The sequence below is a fragment of the Marmota marmota genome, unplaced genomic scaffold, assembly GCF_001458135.2.
Source record: "Marmota marmota marmota unplaced genomic scaffold, marMar, whole genome shotgun sequence".
NCBI classification, from domain to species: domain Eukaryota; kingdom Metazoa; phylum Chordata; class Mammalia; order Rodentia; family Sciuridae; genus Marmota; species Marmota marmota.
In genome coordinates, this window is record NW_026000174.1 from 11,533,324 (window position 1) to 11,547,055 (window position 13,732).

At 50.5% G+C, this 13,732-nt stretch overlaps 1 protein-coding gene across 2 annotated transcripts in view; it reads right to left on the reverse strand.

Moving 5' to 3' along the window:
- Capn5 (calpain 5) overlaps window positions 1-13,732 on the reverse strand; it is a 54,663-nt gene that overhangs the window by 40,012 nt on the left and 919 nt on the right. The window lies entirely within an intron of this gene.

Consider the following 13,732-nt stretch of genomic DNA (forward strand, 5'->3'; position numbering starts at 1 on the left):
CTCCCTCCCTCCCTCCCCCTCTCTCTCTCTCTCTCTTTCTTTCTTTTTGGCACTTGGGATTCAACTCCGGGGCATTTTACCACTGAGCTGCACCCCAGCCCTTTTTACTTTGAGACAGGATTTCACTAAGTTGGCCAGGCTGGCCTCAAACTTGTGATCCTCTTGCCTCAGCCTCCCCAGTAGCTGGGACCATGGGAATGCACCACCCCACTTGGCTCCCTCTTCCCTTCCTCTGCCAATCCCACCCCACATCCTCCACTGGGGCCTGAGCTCCAGTGCGGTGGGTCCCTGCAGTCCCCCTAATGCTGCTCACCTCAAGCCTTTGTACAGTTGGCCCCTTGCACAACCCAGCCCTGCCTCACCAGTCCCGGAGCACCAGCTCCCCAGCCCCTGCACACGCCCCCTGGATGGAACCTGTGTCCAGGTCCTCTCTGCACTCCCAGGTCCAACGCTGGGGTCAGGGACTCAGTAAGCACTCAGTGGGCCAGGCAAGGCCAGGGCGGAGGACCCCCACTCCTTCCCAGGAGGGCAGAGTTCCCTCTGCAGGGGAAGCTGCTTCCCAATCACAGCCCCAGACTCAGGTGGGCTGGAGCTGGGCCACCGTTCCCCACCAGGCCAGGCCTCCCTCTTCCTTCCTGCTCTTCCTCATGGCTGGGTGCCAGCAGGTGCCCACACCCGCAGTCAGCTCTGCTGGGCCCCGCCCTCCTCCAGGGGCTGACACCCTTGGCTGTAGTTCCCCAATGCCCGCCTAAGCAATGAGGCTTGGAGCAGGACGCATGGCCTCTCTGGTCTGCACAGTCCTTGTCTAGAAGGAAGAGGGAAGGTGCCAGGACCTTGTGCCTCTGAGAGCACTGAACAAGGCGCCACCACTCGGAGCAGCACACTGGCACCTCAGTTGGCTATGAGCAGCTGGAAGCAGATTGTGGAAGGGGCCAACTATGCAAAGACCCTGAGGTCAACAGCATTCGGGGAACTGCAGGGAACCCACAGCACCTGGAAGCAGGAAGTGGGGACCGGCCACAAGAGCTGACGGGGCCAGGCATGATGGGGCATGTCTGCAGTTCCAGTGACTCAGGGGCTGAGGCCACAGGATCACAAGTTCAAGGCCAACTTAGCCGGACCCTGTCTCAAGATAAATTTTGTTTTTAAAAGCCTGGGGATGTAGCTCAGAGGAAGCGCACTTGCTTGGCCTGTGTGAAGCTCTGGGTTCTATCCCCAGCGTCGCAGAAAGAAACAGAAGGGAAAAAAGAAGCTGAGTCAAAGAAAAATAAAAAGTTGCTGGTGGAATGGGTAGAGGGCAGGGAGCTCCCAGGCAGAGCTGAGACTGAGTTCGGAGCTGAGTGCACGCAGGGCAAGGCACTTACCTCTCTGAGCCTCTGATGGGAGATAATGGAAGGTGTTAAAAAAAACCAATGGCACAGTAGAGTCTAAGTTCAGGAGCAAGAGGGCCTCAAATCAGCACAAAGGACCAGGAACAGCCAGAGATTTTCAGAGGACAAGCTAAGGGACTCACTCTACCAGTTAACCCGCCGATCACAAAGCTTTCCCACTGAGACAGTGCTGGATGGACAGGCAGACCAGTGGAATAGAGCAGAAGGGCCAGGTAGGGCCGGGTGTGGTGACGCACACCTATAGTCCCAGTGGCTCGGAGGCCCAGGCAGGAGAATCTCGAGTTCAAGGCCAGCCTCAGCAACTTAGCAAGGCCCTAAGCAGCTTAGCAAGACCCTGTCTCTAAAAATAAAAAGGTTTGGGGGGGCGGGCTGGGGTTGTAGCTCAGCAGTTGAGCACTTGCCTTGCATGTGTGAGGCACTGGGTTCGATCCTCAGCACCACATAAATAAATAAACTAAAAAAAGGTATTGCATTATGTACAACTTAAAAAAAATTAAAACAAAAAAAGGGCTGGGGATGTGGCTAAGTGGTTAAGCACCCTTGGGTTTAATCCACAGTATCAAAAAAAAAAAAAAAAAGAAAGAAAGAAGGAAGGAAAGAAAGAAAAGAATAAGGAGGGCCAGATAGGCCACAAGCATAGGGACACCTAAGGTACGGCCACGCATGGTGCATTCAGGAAGAATCACCCTTTTAATAAACAGTGCTAGGTCGATTGGCTATTCATATGGGAAAAGATTTATCCTGATGCCTACCTGCCACTACACATGGAAACTAATTCTAGGTAGACTGCAAATCTAACTGCAAGGTAAACCAATAATGCTTCAAGAAGAAAAAAGAGCACATCCACATGGATAAGAAAAAGAGCTTGACTTCATTAGTCATCAGGGAAATGCAAATTAAAAACCACAGCTAGATACCAGGATATCCCCCACTAGGATGGCTAAAATGAAAAACGCCATAAACGCTCACAAAAATGAGTGACATAGCTCTGTGGTAGAGCACTTACCTAGCATATGCAAGGCCCTGGGTTCCATTCCCAGCACCATATCAAGGAAAAGAAAATCCCAGGTGTAACTCCTATACTCTGGTGGTGGGAATGCAAATTGGTACACTTTGCTAAGGCATCTGACTATGGCTAGTGTAGCTGAACAAATGCATACTCTACTGCCCAGTAATTCCACACCTAAGAATATGTCCAACAGAACCACATGCACATATTCACCAGTTACGTGTAGACCAGTGTTTATCCTGGTAGTACATTATGCTGAAAATTAGAAACAACCCATATGTCCATCAACAAAAGAACAGATAAATACGTTGTTATATATCCACATAATGCACTACCAAAGGATGATGAAAATGAACAAACTGTTGCATGTTACCCCATGGATGGATCTCACAAGTATAATACCAAACAATAAAAGCAGGGCCAGGATAATCCTGATACCAAAGCCAGAAATAAAGAAAATTGTAGGCCAACAGCCCTGATGAACATAGATGCAAGAAATCCTCAACAGCTGTGCGTGTTGGTGCACCCTTACAATCCTGGCAACTCAAGAGGCTGAGGCAGAAGGAGAGCAATTTCAGGACCAGCCTCACCCACTTAGCAATGCCCTGAGCAACTTAGGGAGAGCCTTTCTTAGATAGATAGATAGATAGATAGATAGATAGATAGATAGATAGATAGGGCTGGGGATGTGGCTCAGTGGTAATGGGTCTATGGGGTTCAATCCTAAGTACCAGAACAACAACAACAAAAATTCAATAAAATAATAGAAAACAGAATTCAGCAGCACATTAAAAGGATCATTCACTATGATCAAGTGGTACTGATCACTGGGAATCAAGGATCAATAAATGGGATACACATTACATGTAAACAGAATAAAAAACAAAAGGTACATGACCATCTCATTAGACACAAGAAATGCATTTGACAAAACTAAGTATCCTTCATGAGAAAAACTTTCAACAAACTAGGCATAAGAGAAATGTACAAAAATCAGTATTCTTTCAAGTTCAAGGCCAGCAACTTAGTGAGACTGTCTCAAAATAAAAACTATAAAGGGCTGAGGATATGACTTGGTGGTAGAGCACCCCTGGGTTCAATCCCTAATCTGTAGAAAAGGGAAGAATCAAAACAACGAAATCAACAAACTTGAATACTTAATAATCAGTGAGCCTGTAAATCAGCTCCAGTCCAGAAATAGATGAAAAGATTCTTTCTTTAAGGATTGGAAGGATTAATAGTGTCACAACATCCATACAACCCAAAGCAATCAGATTCAGTGCAACCTTCTGGAATCTAGGGAGGTTCCAAAGAGATTTTTCACAGAAATAGAAAAAAAGAATACAAAAATTCATATGGAATTAGAAAAGACCCTCCAAAGGAAGAAAAAAACAAAAAAAAAAATGAAAGAAGTCTTCGAGCAACAAGGACAAAAGCTAGAGAAATCACAATACCTGACTTCAAAATATAGTACAAAATCACAATCATCAAAGCAACATGGTGCTAACATAAAAACAGACCCAGGGACCAATGGGACAGAAGAGTGAGCCAAGAACTAAATCCACACGTTTATGGTTGACTGATTTTCAACAAAGGTGCCAATAGCACACAACAGGGAAAGGCCAGTCCCCTCAGTAAGTGGTCTGGGAAACTGGACGTTCACATGCAGAAGACACGTATCATAACATAGGAATCTGTTCAGGCAGATCAGAGACTTAAACTTCAGACCTAAAGTTGTAAAACTACTGGAAGAAAACACATGGAGAAACTCCACGACATTGGTCTAGGCAATGACCATCTTGCATCTGACCCCAAAACCACAGGCAAGAAAAGCAAAAAATAGGCATATGATACTACACCAAATGAAAGTAAAAGAAATCATCAACAGAGTAAAGAGACAAGGACAGAATGGAAGAAGACATTTGCAAACCGTATATATGGTAAGAGGTTAATGTCCCAAATATAGAAGGAACTTGTATAATTCCACAGGCATAAAGCAAACTTATTTTTAAAAAATGGACAAAGGATGCAGAGAGACATTAAAAAAAAAAAACAAAAACACACAAGCAAATGACCAAAAGGAATGAAAAAAAAAAAAGTTCAACATCACTGATCATCAGGTAATTGCAAATCAAAACCAAATCGATCTAATACTGTTTGATACCTACCACCAAAAAGTGCTGGCAAGAACATGGGGGGGGGGGGAATCTTGCGCATGGTAGGAGGGATGTAAATTAGAGAACCCTTATGGAAAGCGGCAGGGAGATTCCTTGAAGAATTGGAAATAGCCAGATGCAGTGGCACAGCCTGCATGCCTGTAACCCCCCAGCTTCTCGGGAGGCTGAGGCAGGAGGATCGCAAGCTCAAAAGTTCAAAGCCAGCCTCAGGAACTTAGTAAGGCCCTAGGCAACTCAGTGAGAACTGTCTCTAAATAAAATATAAAAAAGGGCTGGGGATGTGGCTCAGTGGTTAACATCTCTTTGGTTAAACACTGAGTTATGGGGGTGAACCCATTGCACACCTGGGTTCAATCCTCAGTACCAAACAAACAAACAAACAAAAACACTACCATTGTATCCAACAGTCCCACTGCTGGGTAACATCCAAAGGCAATGAAGTCAGTGTGGTAAAGAGATGGCTACACTGCAGAGTGATTTACAGCAGCCAAGATACTGAAACAAGTATCCATCAACCAGTGAACGGATAAGAAGATGTGGTACACAGATACAATGGAATACTACTTGGCCTTATAAAAGAGGGAGGTATGTTCGGTCATTTGTGACAACATGAATGAGCCTGGAGGAGAGTAGGTTAAATGAGCCAGAAAAGTACTGCATGGTCTCACTTATATGTAGAACCTAAAAATGCTGAACTGATTGAGAATAGAAGGATGGCTGTCAGGGGCCTGGTGTGGGTATTAGGGAAGGAGGGCTGGGGAGACAGTGGCCAAAGGATACAAAATTTCAGACAGGAGCAATAAGTTCAAGAGACCTATTGTACAACATGGTGACTACAGTTAATAACAATGTGGGGCATTTCCCCCACCCCTCAATACTGGGGATTCCATCCAGGCTGGATCCTCAGCCACATCCCCAGCCCTTTTTATTTTTGAGACAGAGTCTCACTGACTTGTTGAGGTTGGCCTCTAACTTGTGATCCTCCTCCCTAAGCCTCCAGCCATCTCTGGCATGTGCCACCACATGCCAGCTAATAATGTATTATATCTTAAAAGTTACTGAGAGAGAGGACTTTGAGTGTTTTCACCACGCACAAACAAGGTGAGATAATGCATACGTTAATTAGCTTGATTTAGTCATTCCACACTTGTATACCTACTTCAAAATATCATACTGTACATGAATATATATAATTTCTGTCCATTCAAATTTTAATTAAAAAAAAAGGGAAATGAAGGCATAATTCATCTATAGTGAACAGAAAATAAGAGAGTGACCACTCTCAGCTTTCCATTACTGGACGAACACCGAGATAGCAGCTTCTAAAGAGAACAGGTTTGTTTTGGCTCAGGGCTTTGGAGTTTCCAGTCCCTGACTGGGGGCCCATTGCTTTCAGGCCTCTGGTGGGGATCTGGGTGGCAATGGCGGAAACCCAAGGGGGAAAAAAAACCACTCACCTCCTCATGGCTGTGGAGCGAAAAAAGAAGAAGAGACCAGGGTCCCAGAGTCCTCCTCCAAGGGCACACTCTCAGTGTCCCGCGGGGTCCCACCACGTTCCAAGAGCACCTCCCTGGGGACGAAGCCTTTCACACAGGGGCATCTGGGGGACATTTGGGATCCAAACTAATGCACTACTTTTAGGGTTTGGGACTGGAAGGGGCATGATGGGGCTTCTGTCATTCCGACAAAACTCTTCAGTGACGTGGGTGGTGGTTATGGGGGGGGTGGTCACTTTATTTTTTATTTTTTCAAGTATAAGGGATCGAAGCCAGGGCCTGGTGCATGCTAGGCAAGTACTTTACCACCGAGCTACATTCCCAGCCCTTTGTAAAACTGCCAAGACTGGCCTCCAACTTGTGATCCTTTAGTCTCTGCCTCCCGAGTTGCTAGGCATGTGCTTGGCGGTTGTCACTTTGGTAGTCCATGTATGCTTATGATTTATGCACCTTTCTGTGGATCAGTTATGCTTCATTAAGAGGATTTAAAATCCAGCACAGTGGAACTGGGAAGAAGGAGGGCTAGATCTGGTGACCTAGGCCCTAACAGATCTGGGCTCTTCACAGATACAGCTCTGTCACATCGGACACTAGAAGCCTAAGTGGTTGACCCAGAAAGGCAGAGCAGGAAAGAGTGTCAGCCTGGACCAGGCCTTGTCATCTACAGGCTGTGTGACCTTCTGCAGATCTCCACCTCTCTGATCTTCAGCCCCCTCCTCTATCTCTCAGGACACTGTGGCTTTGCCATTCAGAGCGCTCAAGTCCAAGAGGGGCCAGATGAGATGTCCTGTATCCCAGTGGAACCCATACCTGCAGATTTCTTTGGGGCCTGGCAAGGGCTTACAGCCGCCTCAGACCATCTCAGGAGATGTTCTTGGCCCTGAGGAGCGCGGGCACAGTGCTCAGGGAAACGATCATAGATGAGCTACAGAGGACCCAGTCAGAGGTCCTTGGATGCCCCCCACAGGCATCAGTCTTGTCTTGAGGTGAGGAAGCCCTGGAAGGTGCTGAGCAGGGGAAGAACCGGTTACACCTGTCTCAGTGAGATCCTCTGGATGCCTGCCATGCGTGGCTGGATTAGGTCTGTCCCCACCAGAACCGACGCTGAGGCTGAATTCCTCAGTGAGGTGGCACTGGAAAGTGGATCCTGGTGGGCGGTGTCATGCGGTCACAGCCCTGGAATGGGCTACCCATCACAAGAGTTCAGTCCCCTTTCTTTCCCACCTGCCTGCTTTCCTTCTGCCTCCTATCATGAGTTGAAGCAGCTTCAAGTCCCTACCTGATGCGACCTTGGGTCCAATCTTGGATTTCCCAGTCTCCAGAATCGTGAGCCCCAATAAACCTCTTTACAAACCACCCCGTCTCAGGTGTCCTGTTATAGCAACAAAACATGACCTAGGACATTGCCACACGGAAGACAGACTAGAAAAAGACAAGAACAAGGGCAGAAATACCAGAAGGAAGGCTAAGAACTGGCAAGGCCACACATGAACGAAGAGGAGCGCATTCCAGAGGCCTGTGGGAGGCAGACCCAGCTCTACAGGGCGCCAACTGGCTGTGGGGGGGCCTCGACCCCTCCCCCACATGCCACAGGAGTGCCTCATGAGGCACAGGCCTGGCAGGGTAGGTGTCATCCAGAGCCAATGGAAGAAAACAGAGATGCTCCCACCCATAACCTGGCAAAGTCCCCCACGCCCCTCACCTCCTTTCCTCAACATCCTACTACCCCCACTCCAGTCAAGACACCCCCCCCACCACCACTGCCCTTTGCCATCTGAGCAGGGAAGGCTGCAAGCTTCCTGGAGGCTGAGCTGGGGATGATGGGTGGCGCATGCATCCCAGCAACACGGGAGGCTGAGGCAGGAGGATCGCAAGTTCAGGGCCAGCCTGGGCAACTTAGCAAGACCCTGTCTCAAAATAAAAAGTAAATGGGCTGGGGATGTGGCTCAGTGGTGAAACACCCCAGGAGGAGGCAGGACCAGAAAGCTCAGCCTCAGGCAGAAGCTTAGGGTGTACATGGCAGGACGGCTCTGCAGGGCTGGGGACACCGGGCTGAGTGGTGTCAGCTCCCACTGGGGACACCGAGAAGCAGGGGTCAGATGCTGATGGAGTGACCCCGGCCAGGGAAGGCAGATGCCACGGGGGCGCCTGCAAAGGGTGGAGGCTCAGCCTTTGGTAGCTGACTGATGACCTGCGTTTCTGTTCGGGGGCTTTGTTGGTGGTGGTTCTACTTTCATGGTGCTGAGAACGGAACCCAGGGCCTCGAGCATTAGGCAGGGGCTCTACCAACTGAGCCACAGACCAGCCCCAGTGCTTCTGTTTATCCCACGCCTCACTGCCAACCTCCACTCGCTCGGCCGGCCACCATTTTAAGAATGTTTTTAACGTGTGTCTCTGTTCTGTTGTTGGTGTATTCTGACCTCCCTGGACCCGTCTCTCATAATGAGGAGCGACAGCAGGATGGGGGGAGGCAGGTGGGGAAGGAGAGCTGGCTTGGGCCCGCTGTCTCCGGGCTCCTGGGCTCTGGCTTCAGAGCCGAGGTGGCCAGACCCTGTGAGTCACTCCAGCCAACACCAGGCAGGCTGGCACCAGGGCCGGGAAATCCTGTCTTTCTTCTCCTCCCCTCCGCTTATCATTTCTGTCTGTGTCCAATCCATTCCTTGCCTAGCATAGACGGGGTGGGGCTGTGGCTGGGGGGTGGAGCACTTGCCCAGCAGGCACCGGCCCTGGGGTCCACGTACAGCACCACCAAAAACAAAACTAAAATTCCAACCAGGCAGCTAGGAGACCCAGAGCACCAGAGGGCAGGCCAGACCTATAGGGCACAGGGTCCCATCTGGTCCTCATGGACGGTGGCCCGGGTGTGAGGAAGCAGCAGGCCTCCTGGCCTGGCTCTGGGTGGGCCTGACTGAGTCATAAGGCCGGACCCCACAGCTGTTCCTGATTTGGGAACTGGGTCCTGTCCAGGGCGTCAGGAACAGGAGGGAGCTGGGAGGTGGATGTAGGCAGGATGACAGGGGAGAGGTTCCGTGGGCCTTGGGCAGGGACAGAAAGAACCTGAGAACCTGAAGGCGGGGGCTTTCTCCCCAGGCTCAGTCTCAAGTCTCAGGAGATGGCTGCCATGGGTTTGGCACTCAAAGACCCACATCCCAGGACAAACCCTCATTGTGGGCAACCCAGGACAGTGGGTCACACTACAGTGGGGCCCCCAGGCCAGCACCATGTTCTGTAGAGAAGGCCCTGGGCTGAGGGGCAGCAGTGAGCACTCCTAGCAAGGGGCATTCTCTCTCTTACCAGGGGAGGGTGAGGATGTAACATACAGAGTCCAGGATACAGATGCCACTCACTCCCCTCCAGGGGATACAATTTGGCAAAGGCACTTATTCAGATCACAAAAGCCACTTCTGCTCTATTGCACTGTGTGACACCAGGCAAGCCCATGCCCTCTCTGGCCTACAGGCTCTTGCTGAGGAAAGGGGGAGAGAGGGACATTCCTTGCCTTTTTCCAACGGTGGGTCTGTCAACAGGACAGCCTCTTTCCCCACTTCCTACAGAAGCAAACTATGCCCCTAAAAAAAAAACAAAAACAAAAAAACACACACCCGCCTCTTGATTGCAAAGTTTAAAACCTGATGAGTACTGGCACCCTTTTCTCATGCAGGGAAACTGAGGTGCCATTCCTCAGAGCAAGTTCTGCACAACTACAGAAATGAGCTGTGCTATTCTAACCGCAGAGGCTCAGTCGGAGAAGAGAAGCATCTAGGGCAGAGGCAGCAGCCTGTCCCATGTCAAAGTGCTGCTCTGTGTGACCTACCACCTCTCCCTCAGGCTAAGATGGTGACCCTCACCAGCCATGGGGGTCCCACTCAGTGTCTGTCCCCCATCCTCTTCACTCATATTTGCTCTGTGCCTGTCCAAGCAGGCAGTGAGGAGTCAGGGCTCTGCCCTAGGGGTCAGCCTGGTGAGGGAGAGATGGAGACTTCAGGAAGACAGAGGGATCTGCTATCAGAGGGAGGAGTTGTTCAGACAGAGCCTGGAAGGCTGCATGGAGGAGGATGCATTTGAGCCAGCTCTCAAAGGGTGGATTACACTAGGCATGATGGTACACACCTGTAATCCCAGCGACTCTGGAGGCTGAGGCAGGAAGATCGAAAATTCAAAGCCAACCTCAGCAATTTATCAAAGCCCTAAGCAACTCAGTGAGACCCTGTCTCTAACAAAATATATAATAGGGCTAGGGATGAGGCTCAGTGGTTAAGAGCCTCTGGGTTCAATCACCAGTACCAAACAAACAGACAAATAGAAGGAGCGGGTAGCTCAGAAATGTTGAGTGGTGGAGAGTCCTGAAAGCCAGACTAACAATATAAGAGCAGCCAGGTGTGGTGGCACATGCCTGTAATCTTCCTGAGGAGGCAGGAAGATCTCAAGTTCAAGGGCTAGGCAACTTAGACTCTGTCTCAAATAAAACAGAAAGGGCTAGGGGTATAGCTCAGTGGAAAAGCACTTGCCTAGCATGTACCAGGCCCTGGGTTCAACCTCCAGCACCAAAAAAGAAAAAATATAAAAATAAAATGAGAGGCCAGGCACGGTGATGCACGACTGCAATTCCAGCAGCTCGGGAAGCTGAGGCAGGAGGATCACGAGTTCAAAGCCAGCCTCAGCAACTAAGCAAGGCACTAAGCAACCAGTGAGACCCTGTCTCTAAATAAAATATACAGTAGGGCTGGGGATGTGGCTCAGTGGTTGAGTGCCCCTGAGTTCAATTACCCCCACCCCCCAAAATTTTAAATTTAAAAATAATTATATAAATAAACAAAATGCTGCCCCTGAGAGAAGCAAGGCTGGTATGACCTAGCCTTGGCTGAGGGGGTGGAATGGAGACCCATGCTGGGGCAGGGTCCACGGCATGTGGGCCAGGGGCTCTTTGGGGTTGGCTGAGTCCCTCCTTGGAGACACACGCATGGCTGACCATGCTTGGGGCCATTAGCATGTTAACAGCAATCCCAGGCCCTGCTCGCTGCTGAAAGTGTGTCCTTTACTGCACATAGCAGCTTTGAATGCCAATATCTCTTCTCCGTGCCCAGGCAGGAGACTCAGGATAGCAGGCAAGGCCAGAGATGTCCCACCCATATGCCAATCTTCAGGTGGGGAGAGTGAACCCAGGGAAGGGCAAAGCAGCCAACCTCTTCAGAAAGTGAAGGTCTTTCCAATCTACAGGTGCAGCAGCCTCAGACCCTGCCTGCAGCCTCCCAGGCTGAGACACTGAGAGTGACCTCATGGGGTAATGAGAACTGTGACTGGAGAGGCCAGCAGCTGTGGGCATCAGGGGTCGGGAGGAGGGCTGGGCATGGTGCCAGCAATGACACCACAACCGTGGTAGGCTAAACAATGGCCCCAAAGATGTCCACATTCGAGTCCCTAGAACCTGTGGGTGTTGCCTTATATGGTGCGGGGACTTGCAGATGTGATTTAGGATCCTGAGATGGGGAGATTATCCTGGCTTATCTGGCTGGGTCTTAAATGTAACCACAGCGTCCTTATGAGGGAGGCAGGGATGGGGGTGCAGCTCTGCGGTGGCAGGGTGCATGGTTAGCATGCACAATGCCCTCCCTCGGGGCAATTCCCAGCACCATGCAAAGAAAGGGGGCAGGGAGGAGGTGACTACAGAAGAGGAAAAGGCAATGACCCGATGGAATAGACCCTGGGTGATGTGGTCAAAGGATACCAGCAGCCACCAGAAGCCAGAAGAGACAAGGAATGGATCTTCCCTTGAGCCTCCTAAGGAACCAGCCTGACTTTTAACCCCACAAGACTAAAAACAAAGACTTCTTTTTTTGTTTGTTTTTTGAGATAGGGTTTCACTAAGTTGCCCAGGCTGGCCTCAAAGTTGCAATTCTCCTGCCTCAGCCTCCCAAGTTGCCAGGATTATAGGCATGTGCCCCATGCCTAGCAAGACAGTCTCATGTGTGCCACTGTGCCCAGCAAGACTCCCAAAACTTCAAGAGAATACATCTGTGTTGTTTTAAATCACTAGCTCGCTAGTGCTTTGTTACAGCAGCAATAGGCAAGAAACACGGTTCTTAAAGCACAGTGGACAGGGGCTGGGGCTGGGGCTCAGTGGTAGAGCGCTTGCTTAGCATGTGTGAGGCACTGGGTTCATCCTCAAAACCACATAAAAATAAATAAATAAAATAAAGAGCAGTGGACAGGTGGGTAATGGAGCCCACCCTCTCACCCTGTTTAGGCAAGTCAGCAAGTAAGGGAGAAAATCATTACACCTTGAACTGCTCCAACATAAAACAAAGTCACCAGCATGTCAGTGTCTTAGTTACTGTTATTAGTAGCAAATCACCTGAGTCCCTCACTGGCAGAAGTCACCTGGCACCATGGCAGACGCTGGCTAGATAGGGGCAGGTGGATCAGGCCAGCAGGCTCTCAGCTTTGGGCCACTCTCCTGGGCCTGACCTGCAGTGATGGGCAGCTGGGTTCCAATGGATGGGCCACAGATCCCTTCTGCGACACCTGACCACATGTCCTACTGTGGCAGAAAAACCACAAGACACACCTCCAAGCCACCCTCGCCTCAGCCAGTGGCACCCCACACATCCAGGCCTGGGAAAGCTGGGGTCCCCAGAAAGGTTGTTTGAACAAAGAGAAAGGGAAACAGTAAGTCCACCATTACTGTCCAGCAAACTCACACGTTAGACTCCTGTGTCCAAGACAACCTGGATTAGAATCCCAAAGGGACCTGGCCCACTTTGCCTTTAATGAATGAGGAAAGGGAAGGCCTGAGGCCAAAGGGAAGTTTGCAGCTATCCCAGGGTGGCCCCAGCAATCCAGAGAAAAGGCTGCAGAGATGGGCCTTGAAGGCCAAGCCTGGGGACCACAGCAAGCCAGCTATATTTGACCCAGGCAGGGCAAGGAGTGACGGGCAGAAAGGTGTCTGGGCAAGCTGGAGGAGCTGCAGGAAGGGGCTCCAAAGGCACCCAATGTGTTGGCATAGGTGGGGACAGAGACAGGGAAGGGGGCTGAGGTGACAATGCTAGCTACAGAGAGACCACCAGTGGCTGCAGGGAGGGGGCTGCAGACCCTTTCTTCCCCAGCCTGGGAAGTCCAGGGCTCCTGCTGAGCTTTTCTAAGGGAACCTTCACAGGACTTACTGAGGGAGCTCCCAGCAGGCTCTGCCCGGTCTCTTCCCAGGGGATAGGAACTTTTGGCCAGGCCAAGGGACCCCATCTTACGTCCTCCTCATCAACCCCCAACCCCCGTGATAGGCTGCACATAGCCCCATTACACATATGGGAAAACTGAGACAGGGGAGTGTCTCTGCCTCAAGGTCACAGGCAGGAAGGAAGACAAACAGCCAATGTCTCAAGGAGAAAGAAGACAGACCCTGCAGGTGGGAGTGGTGTTACAGTGGCCTCCTGGTGCCCAGTTTGGGGGCAGGGCTTTGGGCTATACAGAGAGCCTGCAGGGGAAGGCTGCCTGAATGGTGGCTCCTCCTACCTCCACAGTAGCCTAAGATGGCTCTTGCTGAGACACACACACCTGACCCATGTAGTCCCAACCCTGGACAAGCACGCAGCTTCACACCTCCAGGCCTTCGCTCTCACCCTTCCCTTTCTCTTCTGCTTGGTGGGCTTCTTCTAGACCCTGCTC